Raw genomic sequence first — 15,058 nt, 5'->3', positions numbered from 1 at the left:
GAAATACATCAAGAGAATTCAGAGCCTTGGGGCAGGGGATGGGGTGGGGCTCTTCAAGCCCCTTATTTTACAGGTGAGGAAACTGAGTTCCCAGAAATAGGAAAGGGCCTGCTCAGGGTCAAATAGGTAAGACACAGCAGGGGTAGAGATCAGAACCCAGATGTTCTGTGGTCTCTCCACTACCCTGGCTAGGCCAAGCCTCTTTGCCCAGCTGTTAAATGAATGAGGCATCAGGAAGGCAGGCCTCTGTGTATCTGTGTCTGTCCCTATTGTCACTCAGACTTAAGGGTCATCTGCTGAATAGGTGAGTGAAGGGCTGAGGACTAGGAGGGTCTGGGAGATGAGGGGCGGAGGTGGGGTTTGGGGTTAGGCACTATCCTAAGTAAGTCCTTTACAAATATTATCTCATTTGTTTCCCTCAACAATCCTGTCAGGTAGGTGCAGTTATTATCTCCATTTTATGGTTGAGGAAACTGAGGTAAATGGAGATTTGGGCAGGCGGGTGGCCCTGGCCAATGTCAGTGCAGCCTCCTGCAGCCTAGGTCACCCGTGCACACTGACCTTCACATCTGAGCTGCCAGCTTCGAGTCTGGGCCTTCCTGTTGCCATCTCAATTAAGGATTGGGCTTCCAGAGTGCCTCTTTAGGACGGTGTGACCTCGACTAAGTCCTTTCCCATCTCTGGACCTTAATTACTTTGTCTTGTAAAACAAGGGGGTTAATAATCTGGCTTCTACCCCTCCCCTCGGTCCAGCTTTGCTAATGAAGTTTCTGACAAAGTGTGTCATTGAAACACAGCCTTTTAATTAATTAAATTAATGAGATGTGAGGCGTTCTACCAATGCCTCAATTCTGCTTAAGAAAACAAACAAGGGGGTTAGACCAAATGATCATTAAGAGCCCTTTATTCTGATCCAAGGGCACTGGCATTAGGGTGTGGAGACTGGAATCTGCCACTCACCAGCTCCGAGGGGACTCTGGGCAAATCGATTCTCTTTTTTTTTTTTTAATTTTTTTTTTTTTTTTAGTGAGGCAGTTGGGGTTAAGTGACTTGCCCAGGGTCACACAGCTAGTAAGTGTTAAAGTGTCTGAGGCCGGATTTGAACTCAGGTACTCCTGACTCCAGGGCCGGTGCTCTATCCACTGCGCCACCTAGCTGCCCCCAAATCGATTCTCTCTTAATCTCAGTTTCCTCCTTTGGAAAAAGAGAGGTTGGCTAAATTGAATTCTTCAGGATCATCTATTTCAAGCTAGGAGGGGCCTTGTGTTGGCCACCCAGGCCAACCCCTTGGTTTTACAGATGAAGAAACTGAGGCCCCAGAAGGAAGTGACTCGACCGAAGTTACAAGGGTAACGAGCTCAGATTTGCATGCAAGCCTTCAGACCCCCAATCCAGCTCCAAGCTTCAGGCCCTGACCTGTCAAGGCGTGTGATACTGAGCTGAGTTGGAGGCTCTGTTCCTTGGAGTCTTTCCTTGTGGAAAGCAGAGCAGAAGAAAGAAGGAGCAACGGGAACCCTGGCCCCTGGGCTTGGAAAACTCAGAACGGCATAAGAAAACTATGAAGCCATAGCCCTTGTTTTTACAGGTGGAGAAACCGAGGCACCGAGATGCCAGGATCTGCTTAAATTCAGTCATCAAGTTGGGAATCCTCAACTCCCTAAAAATGTTCCAAGGCCCCTGGCTTATCAAACGCCCTCTCCCGTTCTCTTGGACACTCCTCCCTGCCCAAACAATATTTGCAAGGGAACCCAATCTGGGTTCAACAGGGGTCTGTTTGCTGAAGCAGGTACCTGGAGCCCTTTCCAGAGCTGGACAGAGGAGAGGGATAGAAACACAATCTACCAGGAACTGAGCAGACAAATATCAGATTGGAAGTGTGTGTGTGTGTGTGTGTGTGTGTGTGTGTGTGTGTGTGTGTGTGTGTGTGTGTGTAGGGGGTCACTGGCTCCCTAACTGGCCACAGAGCCACCCTATGCCTCAGTTTCCATGACTGTTTGCTGCCTCTTGGCAGGGGAAGGAAAAGGGTTAAGGTATATAGAGATTCTCAGAAAGACCAGAGCAGAAGAGGGAAGACCTGGGAAGCAGAGGCTAGACCACCCTCCCGCCCTCCCCCCAGCCCACCCCTCAATACACATACTCCTAAGCAGCTCTGTCCCTTTAAGCAGGGTGGAGGGAGGTGGGATGGGGCCACCCGTTCCAGAGCAGGGATTCTGCGTGTTTCTTTAACCTGTCAAATTGAGACAAGTTGATGAAGCTGCATTTTATCCTGGGGCTGAAGCCAGGGGCCCTCAGCAATCCTGACAGGGACACCCCTACTCCCCCACCCACTGCACTGAACAGCCTGCCTGCCCAGCCCCCACCAGCCTGGGTGGAGAGAGGAGGGAAAGAGGGAGGGGGGGGAGAGAGGGAGAGAGGGAGGGAGGGAGGGAGGGGGAGAGAGAGAGAGAGAGAGAGAGAGAGAGAGAGAGAGAGAGAGAGAGGAAAGAGGAAGAAGGAGGCATTGTCTGTTGTCCCTCTTCCACCCTTGCTGCTTGTCTCCTACCTCTATCTTTACCCCCTTGGACCAGACTAGGCCCAGACCCATGCCTGCCCCTGCTCCAAGCCACCCCCCTTTCCCCGCTGGGCCCGTCGTCGAGTTTCCCCAACACCAATCCAGCCGGGTAGGATGGGGCCAAGGATGCTCCCTCTGCTCCTGCCGCCACCGCCTGGGAGCCCGCCTGATCCCACTAGCTAGCGAGTGAGCAAGCGGGTGAGGGAAGGAGGGAGGGGAGGGAAGGGAAGGAGGCAGCAAACAAAGAAAAAGAGAGCTGAAGAGCTGGGGGAGAGGGTGCAGAGGGGAGAGGGGGGCGGAATCTAGCCAGGCACACATAGAGGCCAAGGATGGGACTCAACAAGACAGGCTGGCCCAGCCGGTTCCTAGAGCAGGCACTACTGCCCCCCACCTCCTCAGGTGTGTGTGTGGGGGGGGATACCACAAGGTTAATGGAAGGAAAGGCCCAGCTTTACCAGGGAACTGCCAACCCAAGAAATGCCCTGTCTAGCTTGAGAAGCTTCTGTGAGCCAGCACAAACTCAGAAAATCCCGAACCACCACTGGGTGCCGGCCTGCTCTTCCACCCCACCCCACCATACCTCACCATAAGCCAGCATTACTGAACTGAACCCCCAGAGAAGTTATTTGGCTGAAACCGCGGGGGGGGGGGGGGGGGAGAAAAGGGCAAAATCCAAACATCTCTAACCCCTCATTTCCCCTCCCAATAGGTATGTTAATGGGGACCCAGGAATCCTGATCTCTGGCATCTCCAAAGAGGCATTGCCCAGTTACCCAAGGCATCCCCCCTGCTCACTCCCTATCTCCCATTTTGATCCCAATTCTTCCACCGCCACCCCCGCCCCCTCCTTCCTCCTTCAGAATCTGCAGCCTAGACTTCATACCTGAAATCCCAACTCCCTGCACCCCCCCCCCACAGGGCAGGGTCTCCCTAAACCTGGGCAGGCCCCCTCCTGCGCTCCACTTCAGTCTGACAGAGGCCCTACCCAGCCTCCCCCAGCCCTAGGGACACATTCCTCCATCTGCAAAGGAATTGTTGCCTCTGAAGAGCTAGCGAAGAGACAACGTACGTACGCCTTCCTGGTCTCCATCCCTCCTTGGAACATTCCTTCCCAGCCATGGGGATAGAACCTCAGCTCTGCCTTCAGCCTCCCTCAATGCTCCCCCAAACTGCCGGGAACATTCCCATCTTGGACGGCTGGACACTAGGAACATCTCCCCCATTTCTGTCACGGGGCAGGGTCTCCCACCAACCCAGGGTCTTTCCTCATTAACCCCTTCCTCAAACCCTGGAAACTAACAAGAAAGCTGGGTCTCTCTGCTCAGTGAGCCTCAGTTTTCCCATCTGCAACATGGGAAGAAATAGCCACTATTTCTTTAGGCTAGCTTTTCCTCAGGATGTGCCAGAGGTCGATTTCTAGATTTCTAGTTAACTGCCATTTTTGAAGGTTAAGCATCTCCCACAAAAAAAAAAAAAAACAACAACAAAAACAAACAAACAACAACAACAAAAACAACCCAAACCCTCCAGTTGGGTCTGCCTTGGCCCCACCCAGAAAAGAAATCTGTGTGGCACAGCAGAAAAGAGTTGATTTTGGAATCCCAAGACGGGGCTTCTGAACTGTTTTCTATGTATCCATAGGTAAGTCTATTCATCTTTTTTTTTTTTAAACCTCAGTTTCCTAAATCTGTAAAATGGGGACTTTAGATGAGCCCAAGATCCCTTTCAGCTCTCAATTCTAAGAGCGACTGATGAGACTGATCCCTCACGTTTCAGAGTTGGAAAGAACCTCAGAGATCAGCTCATTGCATTCACTCTGAGCTCCTGCCCCGCTATCAGGCCCAAGGACAACTCGGATCCTCCCAGATTTCTGGGGTATTCCAGAGATGGATCTGGAGGTCCTGCAAGTCCGGGTTCTTTCCGTTTTACCCACCCTCCCTCTGGCAAACCATTTCTCCTTCTGCATGTGGGCATGATGTAGGCAGGCAGGATGGAGATGGAGTTATGAAGGAGTTAATTGGCCAGCAGTGCAGCTATTTGAAGAATTAAGTGTTATTTACCCAGCCGGCCTGCTCCTTCTCTAGCCCTCCCCCATTCTTCCCTCTCCCTGACTGATAGGACCCGGGTCTGTTGGGTTATCTGTCTGTCTGTCTCATTCTCTCTGTGTTCCTTCATTCCACCTTCCCATCTTCCTTAATCAGACCGTGGACCCTGACTCTTTCCCCCATGTCCTAGCCACAATATTTTCCTCTTCCCATTTCACAGACTTGGCCTCCAGCTGATATGTGGCAGCAAGGACTCCTGGGTCCTCTTCCCAAGGATTCTACCACCACCACCCCACTCCTTAATTCAGACTCTTCCCTGAAGGTCAGGATTGTTGGTCCTACTCCCACCATGTCTGAATTCCTTCCCCACTTAGCACCCCCTCCTTTCCCATTGATACAAATAGCCTTGGTCTCCCCAGCCCTGGGGTCTCCCACTAATTACACAGTCACGAGAACAACAAACAGGCAGATGTGGGAGAAAAACTGGCAGAGATGTTCAGGAAGTCTGTTGGGGGCAGAGTAGAAAAGGGATTCTCCCATCATTCCCACCTCCCCCCCCAACATACACCATCACAGTGCCTAGCTTCCCTCTTCTTTCTAAATTAAATGGGGGGGGTGTTAAGAAAGGAAATGGAGACAAGGTGTTTTAGAGCCGCCCCCCACCACCATCACCACCTTTTCCTGATGCTCAAATTAGGTCCCTTCTCTTTCCCCAGTCGAGAAAGGAAAAAGGGATTGCCAGGGAGGTCCCAAGCAACCCTGGGCCAAAAGCCCTAGTAAGTTTCATCCAACATCCCTCTTCTTCCATAGTAATCAGTTTCCCCAACACTTTTTCTGCCCAGATCTCTCCCACCCCCACCTTCTTTCCCACTAAACCTCGTAAAGCCCAATGTCTCTCTCCTTCCATGGTCACCAATTTCCCCAACCCCTTTTCTGCCCAGATCTCTCCCATCCACCCCCCTTTCCCACTACCACCACATTTCACAAAAGAGGAAAGTGAGGCACAGAAGTTGATAAGGTCCCCTGGAAGCTACAGGGTTGGGGGGGTGGAGAATTCACTGATGGATAAGTGGGGGGGTCTGCACTAGGGAAAAAATATTCTGCCTCTTGGGGCTCCCTTCTCCCCAAGCAAAGGGCCAGCAGGGGTGGGGGAGGGGCTGTTAGGGCCCACTGCCCCCAAGATCCAGCTTAGAAAAGTTGCTGCCTCCACTCTCAATCACGTAGAGATGCTTTTGCATTCCCACTCCCCCCCCCCCCACTCCCAGAGCCCATGTTTGAGGCCCTCAAGGAGTTAACGAAGCCTCTACTCTGGTTTAAATGGGGGGGGGGGTGGAATCACGTCACGCCCCCCTCTAAGGGGCCCACCTGGTCTAGCCCTTCTCAGTTCACCGAGTATCGGGCGCGCGGGTCTGTCCCAGTCAGTTCTATGGAAGCCCCGAACTCTCGCCTTACTCGTCGTCCCCCCCACACCCCCAATGCAGGAGTCCTGGCCCTGTACTTTCCCCGACGCAAGCCCAGCGTGGGCTTGGGGGGCGCAGACTCAAAGGACTTCAGCGGAGTTGGAGCGGGGAGGGGGCGCAATTAGCCGACCCCCGTCCTGCCCACTCGGGGCGCCTGCAAAAGCCTCCCCCGTTTCTGGCCCCACTCACCTTTCCCGAGGCGCAGGCGGCGGCGACGGCGGCGGCTCCCGGGCTCGGTGTCCGGCCCTTTCAGCCCAGCCAGGGACCCCCCCCCCAGCCGAGCCCCCCTCCCTCCCCCCAGCAAGGCCCCGCCCCCACACCTAGCGGCCCCCCCGGGCCATGCCCGCTCGGCGCCCAAGTGCTCCGGCCCGTTCCGCTTCGGGCTGGCTTCAGTGGCTGCCCCAAGAATCCATGCGGGGCGCGGGGCACGGGCTAGGGGCGCGGGGCAGAGTCAGGGACAGCGGCACGAGGCGGGCCGGCCACGGGCGCCGCCTCCCCCGGGACGGGCTGACTGCGCCCCCTGGACCGCGCGCCTGGGGCGCATTCCACCTGGGCGCGGGCGGGCGGGCGGCTGGAGCCCCAGGCGGGGCGCTGGCGGGCCACCGGGGCTAGGGCTGGGGCCGGCGCTGGGGCTCAAGTCGGAATCGGAGATGGGGCCGGGCCGGGAATGGGCCGGGGCTAGGGCTGGGGCCGGCCGCGGCGTTCTCTTGCCTGGCTGCCTGGCTGCCTGGCTGCCTGGCTGGCTGGCGAAATGCGAGCGCTCTGAGCCCGGCTCTCGGCGCGCAGGCAATTGGCCTCTCAATGCGGGAATTTGCATAGCCCGGCCCAGCCCGGCCCCACCTCCCGGGGCGGGGAGCCACCCGGCCCGGCCCGGCCCCGGCCCCGCGCTCCCCGCCCCCTCTTCCACCGCCCTCTCCACCTGTCCGGCCCGGCCCCGCGCCCCGCGCACCCACCGCGGAGCTGCTCTGGGGGCCGTCGCCACAAAGGCGCCGGGTGAGGGAGGGGCGGAGTCGTGCCCTCCCCCGGGTCTGCATCGGGGGAGGGGAGCCCGGGCCTTTTTTTTTTTAATTAAACACACACACCTCTGCTTTTTAAATATATTTTAAACCACCCGAGCCCCCCGCCCACCAACCCCAAGCTAGGGGCCGGGCCCCAGCCCCGAAACAGGGTGGCGCCCCCTCCTCCCCCTATCCCAGCCGAGCCCCCCAGCCCGGCGACCGCTTTTGTTCGGCGATAATCAGCCCTTAATCTCTCCCTTCGGCTTTGTCTCCCTTATTTATATACTTGAGTCTAGTGTTTATCCAGGGTCTAAACTCCCCCGGGGAGGGTGCAGGAGGGAGGAGGGGGAGGAGCACTGGGCTGCGAGGGGAGGGGAAGAGGTGAAAAGCTGAGGGCTAGGTGTGAGAGAGGGGGGGAGAGGCGAGAAAGGAAGGAGGGAAGGAGGGAGGAGGTGAGCCGGAGGCGGAGGGGGAAGGGGAGAGAGGAGAGAGGGAGAGAAAGGAAGATTGGAAGCAGAAAGAAGGAGGGGGGAGAGAAGAGGAGATGGAAGAGAGGAGGGGAGGGGTGAAGAGAAGAGACGAGACGGAGATGAGGGAGAGAAGATGGGCAAAGGGGGGAGGAGAAGGAGCGAGGAGCTCCCGCTTGTCCCCCACCCACCTTTTTAAGAAGGAGGAATTGGATGTACCCTTGGGGGAAAAAGTAGCCCCCTTTCCCCTAGTTTATTCCCTCTACCCTAGTGGTTAGCGACCGGGAAGGGCAGGATTGCAAGGCAAAGTGCTTTGAACCAACCACCTCCGATGCCCGGAGGGGCTGGAGGGAGGGGGGATGTCCCTTGGGCTTTGCCCTCGGCCTGAAGCTGCCGGATCGAGCCTGAGGGCTCCGGTGTTCAGTAGATGGCAGTGTTCGCCCTGCTTCCTGGCAGGTCTTGGGGGGGGGGGGGAGCAATCCAGGCCAGGCCAGGCCAGAGGGGAGTGAGGGTCTGAACTGCTCCTGGGGAAGGAGCAGCAGGAGACTTCCCTGTGGCTGAGCCTAGGACCCAACCCAAGAGATCCCTAAGCTCTCTTTGGTAAGACAAATCCTTCCCTACTTTCTTCTATTTCCCTGAACCCTGGATCTTAAAGGCTTTGAGCTCTGGGTTCAGATTCTACTTTGGGCCACCTTGTTAATTTTTGTTCCTGGGGATCTCAGTTAACTGATCTGTTAAACAGAGCCACGATCCTCGGCTGATTTCTCCTGGGGAGCCCATGTGGAAGAGGAATGGGGTTCTGAAGTATAGGGAGATCAAGTGTCTGATCTCTAGGGAGAGAGGGAAAATGAGAGCAGCAGGGTTGGCAAGACACTGTGTTATTATAACCCCAAACCAGGCGGGACTCTGGCCCCTCCTGTTCTGAGCACAAAGGCCCAGCCCCCAGCCCACCTCAGCCCCAATTCCTTGGCTCCAACCCCCAGATCCCACCAAGGGGAAAGTCATTTCCCATACTACTACTACTCCTCCAAAGGGAGGAGAAGAGGAGGCGGCCCCCTAGAGTCAACCAGCAGAATCTCAAGCCTTCCCTACTTTCATATTCATTCCACACTTTTAGAGACTAACGTGGGTGTTCAAGGAGGACCAGCACGATCTGGTGTGAGGACTTGCTCCTTTTTCAGGGCTGCTCATCCAACCCGGGGCGTCCACCTGTCACCCAACTCTCGCCTGTAGGCTCCAAGAAGCCATACATAGGCAAGGGGCAGCAGCCCTCATACCTGGCTAAACCTGTCTCATCAACCAGCTGGGCTAAACCTCGCTGGGGTAGCCTCAGAAACTCAAACTTAACCCTTTTGATTAGTTAGGCGGTTGGCTTCGCCCCAAGCATGTGAAGACTTACCTCCCAGCAGAATCCTGAGGATGAGCACAATCCCGTTTTCCACCAACGGGTCATGAAAGTTGGCTGAAGGAGGGCTGTGTAGCACTTAGAGCTTATTCCAGACATCAAAGATGCCCAGGTCATCCACTGCATGCCCGACATCAACAGTCGTCTTGTCCTTTGTCCTGCCCACTGGACTTCCACGACTCTGAAGAGACGGCAGGATTTGTAAATGCTGCCTCACTTAAATCCCTTTCGCTTGAATGTCAAGACATTGGTCCTCTTTGAAAATGAAGGGGTGGGGCCGCTAGGTGGACGCAGTGGATAGAAGCACGGCCCTGGATTCAGGAGGACCCTGAGTTCAAATCTGGCCTCAGACACTTGACACTTACTACGACTGTGTGACCCTTGGGCAAGTCACCTTAACCCCCATTCGCCTCACCTAAAGAAAGAAAAGACTGTTCTTTATGAACCTAAAGGCCTCAACGTAGTCCCATATTCCAGAAGCCAGAGGTAAAGACTTTTCCATCTCAGATGATGGGCTCAGAGTCCTACCGAAGACTAACCCGCTAACCAAGAGTTTGTCTAACAGGGACCCAACATCCAGCCCATGACTGAGAATCATACTTTCAGATCAACCTTGTTGAGCTCCTGGGATCCAATGGAGGAAGAGGAAGCAACCACCTGGACTCTTGGAAGCTTGGTTTGGGGATGGGCTGAGGAGGTGGGGGATAGGGAAGGGAAGAAGTATTGAATAACAGCCTATCAGAGGGGGAAGAGGGACTGAGCCTTTTCTCTGGGTCTGGTCCCTTAGTAATCCAATCTTACAAAATCCTCCTGCTCCCCTTCACCAAGCTCAAGGTCACAATGGCACTGGGGCAGTTCTACCCACAGAAACCTAGGATGGGGGGGACTGGCCATCCATCATGCTAGGCACAAGGTACCCAGGGAATATCACCCGCTTGACACCCTCTCCAGCCTTGAAAGGCAGAAAGAAAACTGTTTGGCACATTATCCCACAGCATGACAACAAACAAGAATAGCCAGGCAATCTTTTTGGGAGCAGGGCAATGAGGGTTAAGTGACTTGCCCAAGGTCACACAGCTAGTAAGTGTCAAGTGTCTGAAGTCATATTTGAACTCAGGTCCTCCTGAATCCAGGGCCAGTGAAACATCTACTGTGCCACCTAGCTGCCCCCTACAACAGCCTCTAATTGGGCTTCTTCCTTCCAGTCTCTTCACATTCAAATCTATCCTCCACTCAGCTAGCAAAATAATCTGTGAATGACTGACCATGCTACTTCCCTGTTCATGAAGTTTCAATGGTTCCCCTTTGCTCTAGAAGTAAATACAAACTCCTTTGTTGGGCATTTTAAATCCTTAATTTCTTCTGCCTACCTTTCCAGATTTATTCTATTACTCCCCCGCCCCCCCCCCCATTGTTGTTCAGTCGTGTCTGACTCTTCATGGCCCATTTGGGGGTTTTTCTTGGCAGAGATATTGTAGTGTTTTGCCATTTCCTTCTCTAGCTCATTTTAGAGATTAGAAAACTGAAGCAAACGGTTAAGTGACTTGCCCAAGGTCACACAGCTAGTAAGTGATTGAGGTCAGATTTGAACTCAGGAAGATGAGTTTTCCTGACACCAGGCCTGCCACTGACTAGCTGCACTCCCCCTTGCAGTACCAGCAAAACTCGCCTATTTGGTTTGGTTCTGAGCAACAAGCTCATCTTCTGCCTCTGCCCCCTTACCTAGGTTGTCCTACTTGGGGTTTTCCTGCACTGGCTGTCTCCATACCTAGCATGCTCTCCCTTCTTCCTACCTCCCTCTCTTAAGATCTCTTTCTTATTTAAAGACCCAGCTCAAATGGCCCTTTCTGTAGGATGCCTTTCCTGCTCCCTCCTGGGGCTAGTACCTTCCCCTTTAACTACTCCGTGTGCATCTTGTGTGTGTCTATTTATTCCTTTGTCACATCTCCCATTAGAATGTAATCTCTTTGAGGGCAGAAGGTGGTTTTGCTTTTTCTCTGTAGCCCCAGCACTAGGCACAGGCTTCAGGCTAACGTGGCCCCGACAAATGGTAGTCAGCCACCCGACCCCCTCCCCCAGTTGTCTCAGATCTGAGACCTCTTCCGGGGAAAGGGGCAACAGCAGAAGCTGGAAGCTTCGGACACCACAGGCCTGTTTCCCTGCTCTATGGGGCTGAAAGGATAGTACAGCTGTAATGAAGGCTGGACCACCCCCAACCCCCAGCCCCAGCCTGGCTCTGGGGATTCCCATTGATTTTTTTGCCGTGGCTTCAGATGTGTAAATGACGGTGGAATGGACTGTCTCCTTCCTCCAGGTCCCACCTCTCCCTCCCTGCCCCCTCCCTTTCCTGGCAGCTGTGAAGTTCAGAGTTGTGGAAATGCCACAGGGACCCCAAGACCCTGGCTAGGAAACCATCCCCTTCTACTTCAGGATCCTTCAAAGTCCTGAGGAGGGGCCGGAGTAAAGTAGAAAAGGGGGCATAGCAGAGCTTCTGCCCCCCCCCACTCCTCGGGCTCTCCCTGGCCCAGGCACAACAGGGAAGGAGAGATCTGATTGGGCCATCTGAGTGGGCGGCAGCTTCTCCAACAGGCAGGGCCAGGGTCACAGACTCCCAAATGACCACTAAACCATCTCTAGCTTAGGGTGTTCCAGCCCCCCCACCCATGCTCTCTTGCCACAAATGAGCTCCCTTGCACTCTACCACCCACCCAAGAGGCTCATAAAGGGTGAAAATCCAGGTGCCTGGGCTGGCCAGGCCAAAGTCCAGTTCCATGTCCTGGGTCCAGCCTTCTTCTGCTGAAGGTGAAAAATTGTCAAATACCTCCCAGCCAGCCTCCCAGCTCCCCCCTCCCACAGTGTCCTAGACTCAGTCGATGAGAAAGGATTCAGCTGAAAACTCCTTTGAACCGTCCACCAAGCACACAGTGGGGACTGGGTTTCTCCATCTCTTCCTCGTGCTGTTATTACAGCTGGGGAGGAATGACAGAGCCCCCATCTTTCTCTCTCTCTTTTTTAATAATGTGTTGAACTTTCAAAGTCTTCAGGCCGGCCTTGCTGACCTGCTGCTTCCAACAGAGACAGGAGAGAGAACGGAAGAGCTGCACTACACTCTGAATTCAGAGGGGGAAGGACAAGGAGGGCGCCTGCTCCGTGTCTGCCTCCAAATTCCTGAGTCTCCTCTCCAAAATAGGAGAGGATCCAAGAGAGAAATCACAACAGGACAGGGCTTAATGAACAGTCAAGGGCTGGGATAAAAGAAGGGCAACCTGGTCAGTCCCTCCCAATACTAGCTTATTTATATAGAGAAGTTGTTTTATCATGGTAGGTGCAATTTTGAACCCCATTTTACAGTTGAGGAAATTGAGGTTTAGAGAGTAAAAATGACTAGTGCAGGATCACACCAGTGAGTAGTGGCGACAGAATTCCAAACAAGGGTGTGTATACATATATATATATATATATATATATATATACATATATATATATATATAAATTGGGGGGGGCAATGGAGTTAAGTGACTTACCCAGGGTCACACAGTTAGTAAGTCTCTGAGGCTGAACTTGAACTTACATCCTGCTAACACCTAGCTGTTCTTGACTCCCTGGTTGATAGATAGAAGGAAGCTCAGCAGCCAACTCCTATAGAATGAATCCCCAACTCAGCATACTTGCCTAATGGTCATCCATCCTTTTCGTGAAGACTTCCAAGGAAACTCTCTACTACATGACAGTCCTGGTTGTTAGAAAGCTTTTCCTGAGCCTCCTGGTTCTACCCTCTGCAGCCAGATAGAACAACCTTGGTCCCTCCTTCCAGCCCTTCAGATTCACAAAGACAGTCATCACATTTCCCTTTGTGTCTTCTCTTCCCCAGGCTGAATATTCCCACTTCCTTCAACTGATCCTCCCATGGAATCTAAGCCCTTCACTGTGTTGGTTGCCCTCCTCTAGAAACTCCCCAGCTTCTTAGCATCCTTCCTAAACCGAAACACCCAGGACCAAACACAGTTCTCCAAACAAGATCTATCTCCCAAGGCATGAGGCTTTCTTTCCTTAGAGACTTGAAGGAGAAGAAGAGAGAGGGTCACGTGTCCAGAAGAGATGAGTATGCCAGGATCATTCCTTCCTAATTCCCCAAACTCTAGGTACTTCCCCCATTCCTAACTCGGGCTTTGAGGTAAGTAATGGAAAGACTCTTGCCCTAGGAGCACAATCACTGGTCTTGGCTGGCTCAGTTTCAATTTCACATGTAAAATGGAGGGTTAGACTAGGTAAGCTCTAAGGTTCATTCCATCCAGCTCTGATACTCCCTGTGATCTTTCTGTATGGAAATTTGCTCTTGGCGAGCCTTCCCCCTTCTCTCCCCCTGTCTCACACTCAGGGTGCTGAGTGTGATGTCCCAGGGAGTGGGGACCTGGCCATCTTCCGGGCTTTGTTCTTCTGGGTCACGTCTCCAGAAAGTGTGTTAGCGGCATGGTCTGTTAGGGCGCTGCTCCTGCTCTGGACACATCAACATGGGGAACTTCTCTGTAAGGGGATGAGTGGAGCCAGGGAGAGCTGAAAGGCTTCCTGAGAAGGCTCTGGAGCTCTGAGCTTCCCTCAGGATCATAGGATTGTAGGTTTGGGCCCTGGAAGGAACCTTAGAGAGCATGTCATCTGACCCCTTCGCTTTACATATGAAGGAAACTGTGGCCAAGGGATCTTGGGAGATTCCTTCAAGGTCATTCTGGAAAAGAAGTAGCAGGCCTGAGATTTGACATAGAATTCTCTGACTCCAAATCCAGTGTTTCTTCTACAACTTCACCAGAGCAGAGGCAAGAGAGAGCAGAAATCCTGGCTTTGGGAAGGCTAAGCAAAAGAGGTTAGCCAGCCCTGCCCTGCCCAGCTCGGGTAAGGTAGAGCCCACTTGGCTAGGGTGTGCCAAGAAACCTCCCTAGAGGAGAAGGGATTCCAAGGGGCTGGTTGGGTTTCAATTTAAAAAGGGAAGAAGGTGTTCCGGGTAAGGGAGACAGCATGAGGAAAAGAAGGGAGGCTGCAATGAGTCTTGCCAGAAAATTTGAGACAAAATAAAAAGACCAGCCTGGGCTGCAGCTGAGGGATTGTGATGCCTAACAGTGAACACAGTGTTGGACCTAGCCAGAGACTAGTCACATCATCAAGGGCCTTGAATATCAGACTAAGGAGTTGGGACTTCATGCCTCGGAGCCCCTTGAGTGGCACTTGAAACTGCTTTCAAGCAATTCTGAGAGGAATTAAGAAATACAGGAGTTTAGAAGGTTCCCTAATCATCATCTCCCATCTTTCCCTTCTTCAACATGTATGACCTTGGACAGAGGAAGTACCCAGACCAAGATGTCCAGGCTCTGTAGAGGAAGAAATGAAGGACGGCCCCTCCACCCCCCATTTTACCTCTGCTTTGCCTCTACTTATAGGTAGGGGCAAACCTGCTTCCCAGGGGTCATTGGAGATTTCAGCTGTAGGCCCAGCCCAACAGGCAGAAACAGGCCCTGGCCTGCCCAGCATTCTCCAGTGCTCAGAGAGGGCTCACATTTCCCTGTTCTTCAGGTTTTTCTGTCTCACCTGCCCCTGGCTTCCCCTCCACTTTCCACATGGCAGAGCAAGCTCCACCCTTAACAGCTCTGAGCAACCAGGGATGCTATGATCAAGAAGGACTTGTTGGCCAGTGGCTGACATCCTAAGAAGAAGAAGGAAGAAGGAGGAGGAGGAAGAGGGAAGGAGGAGGAGAAGGAGGGTGAGGAAGATGAGGAAGGAGGAGGAAGAGGAAAAGGAGGAGGAGGAGGAGGAGAGGGAGGGGGAGGAAGAGGAAGAGGAGGAGAAGGAGGGGAGGAAGAGAAGAAGGAGGAGGAGAAAAGAAGAAGAAGATGATGATGAAGAAGAAGAAGAGGAGGAGGAAGAGGAAGAAAAGGAGAAGGAGGAGGAGGGGGAGGAAGAGGGGAAGGAGGAGGAGGAGGAGAAGAAGAAGAAGAAGAAGAAGAAGAAGAAGAAGAAGAAGAAGAAGAAGAAGAAGAAGAAGAAGAAGAAGAAGAAGAAGAAGACAGGCTAATGGAAAGGGTAGGGGGCAGGTCCCTTGTTCAGCATATTCTTGTACAGAAGGATCAGGGATGTCCATCCTCA

At 53.4% G+C, this 15,058-nt stretch overlaps 1 protein-coding gene across 2 annotated transcripts in view; it reads right to left on the bottom strand.

Moving 5' to 3' along the window:
* Positions 1 to 6,323, bottom strand: part of SEMA3F (semaphorin 3F) — a 63,077-nt gene extending 56,754 nt beyond the window's left edge. For both annotated transcript variants that reach the window (XM_043979330.1, XM_043979331.1), the window contains exon 1: positions 6,246 to 6,323. The gene's annotated coding sequence lies outside the window, so the exon portion shown is untranslated. The remainder of the gene's footprint in view (positions 1 to 6,245) is intronic.
* Positions 6,324 to 15,058: the final 8,735 nt, after the last annotated feature.

This window comes from Dromiciops gliroides, chromosome 1 (assembly GCF_019393635.1).
Source record: "Dromiciops gliroides isolate mDroGli1 chromosome 1, mDroGli1.pri, whole genome shotgun sequence".
NCBI lineage: Eukaryota > Metazoa > Chordata > Mammalia > Microbiotheria > Microbiotheriidae > Dromiciops > Dromiciops gliroides.
This window is presented reverse-complemented; position numbering and strand designations above follow the sequence as displayed.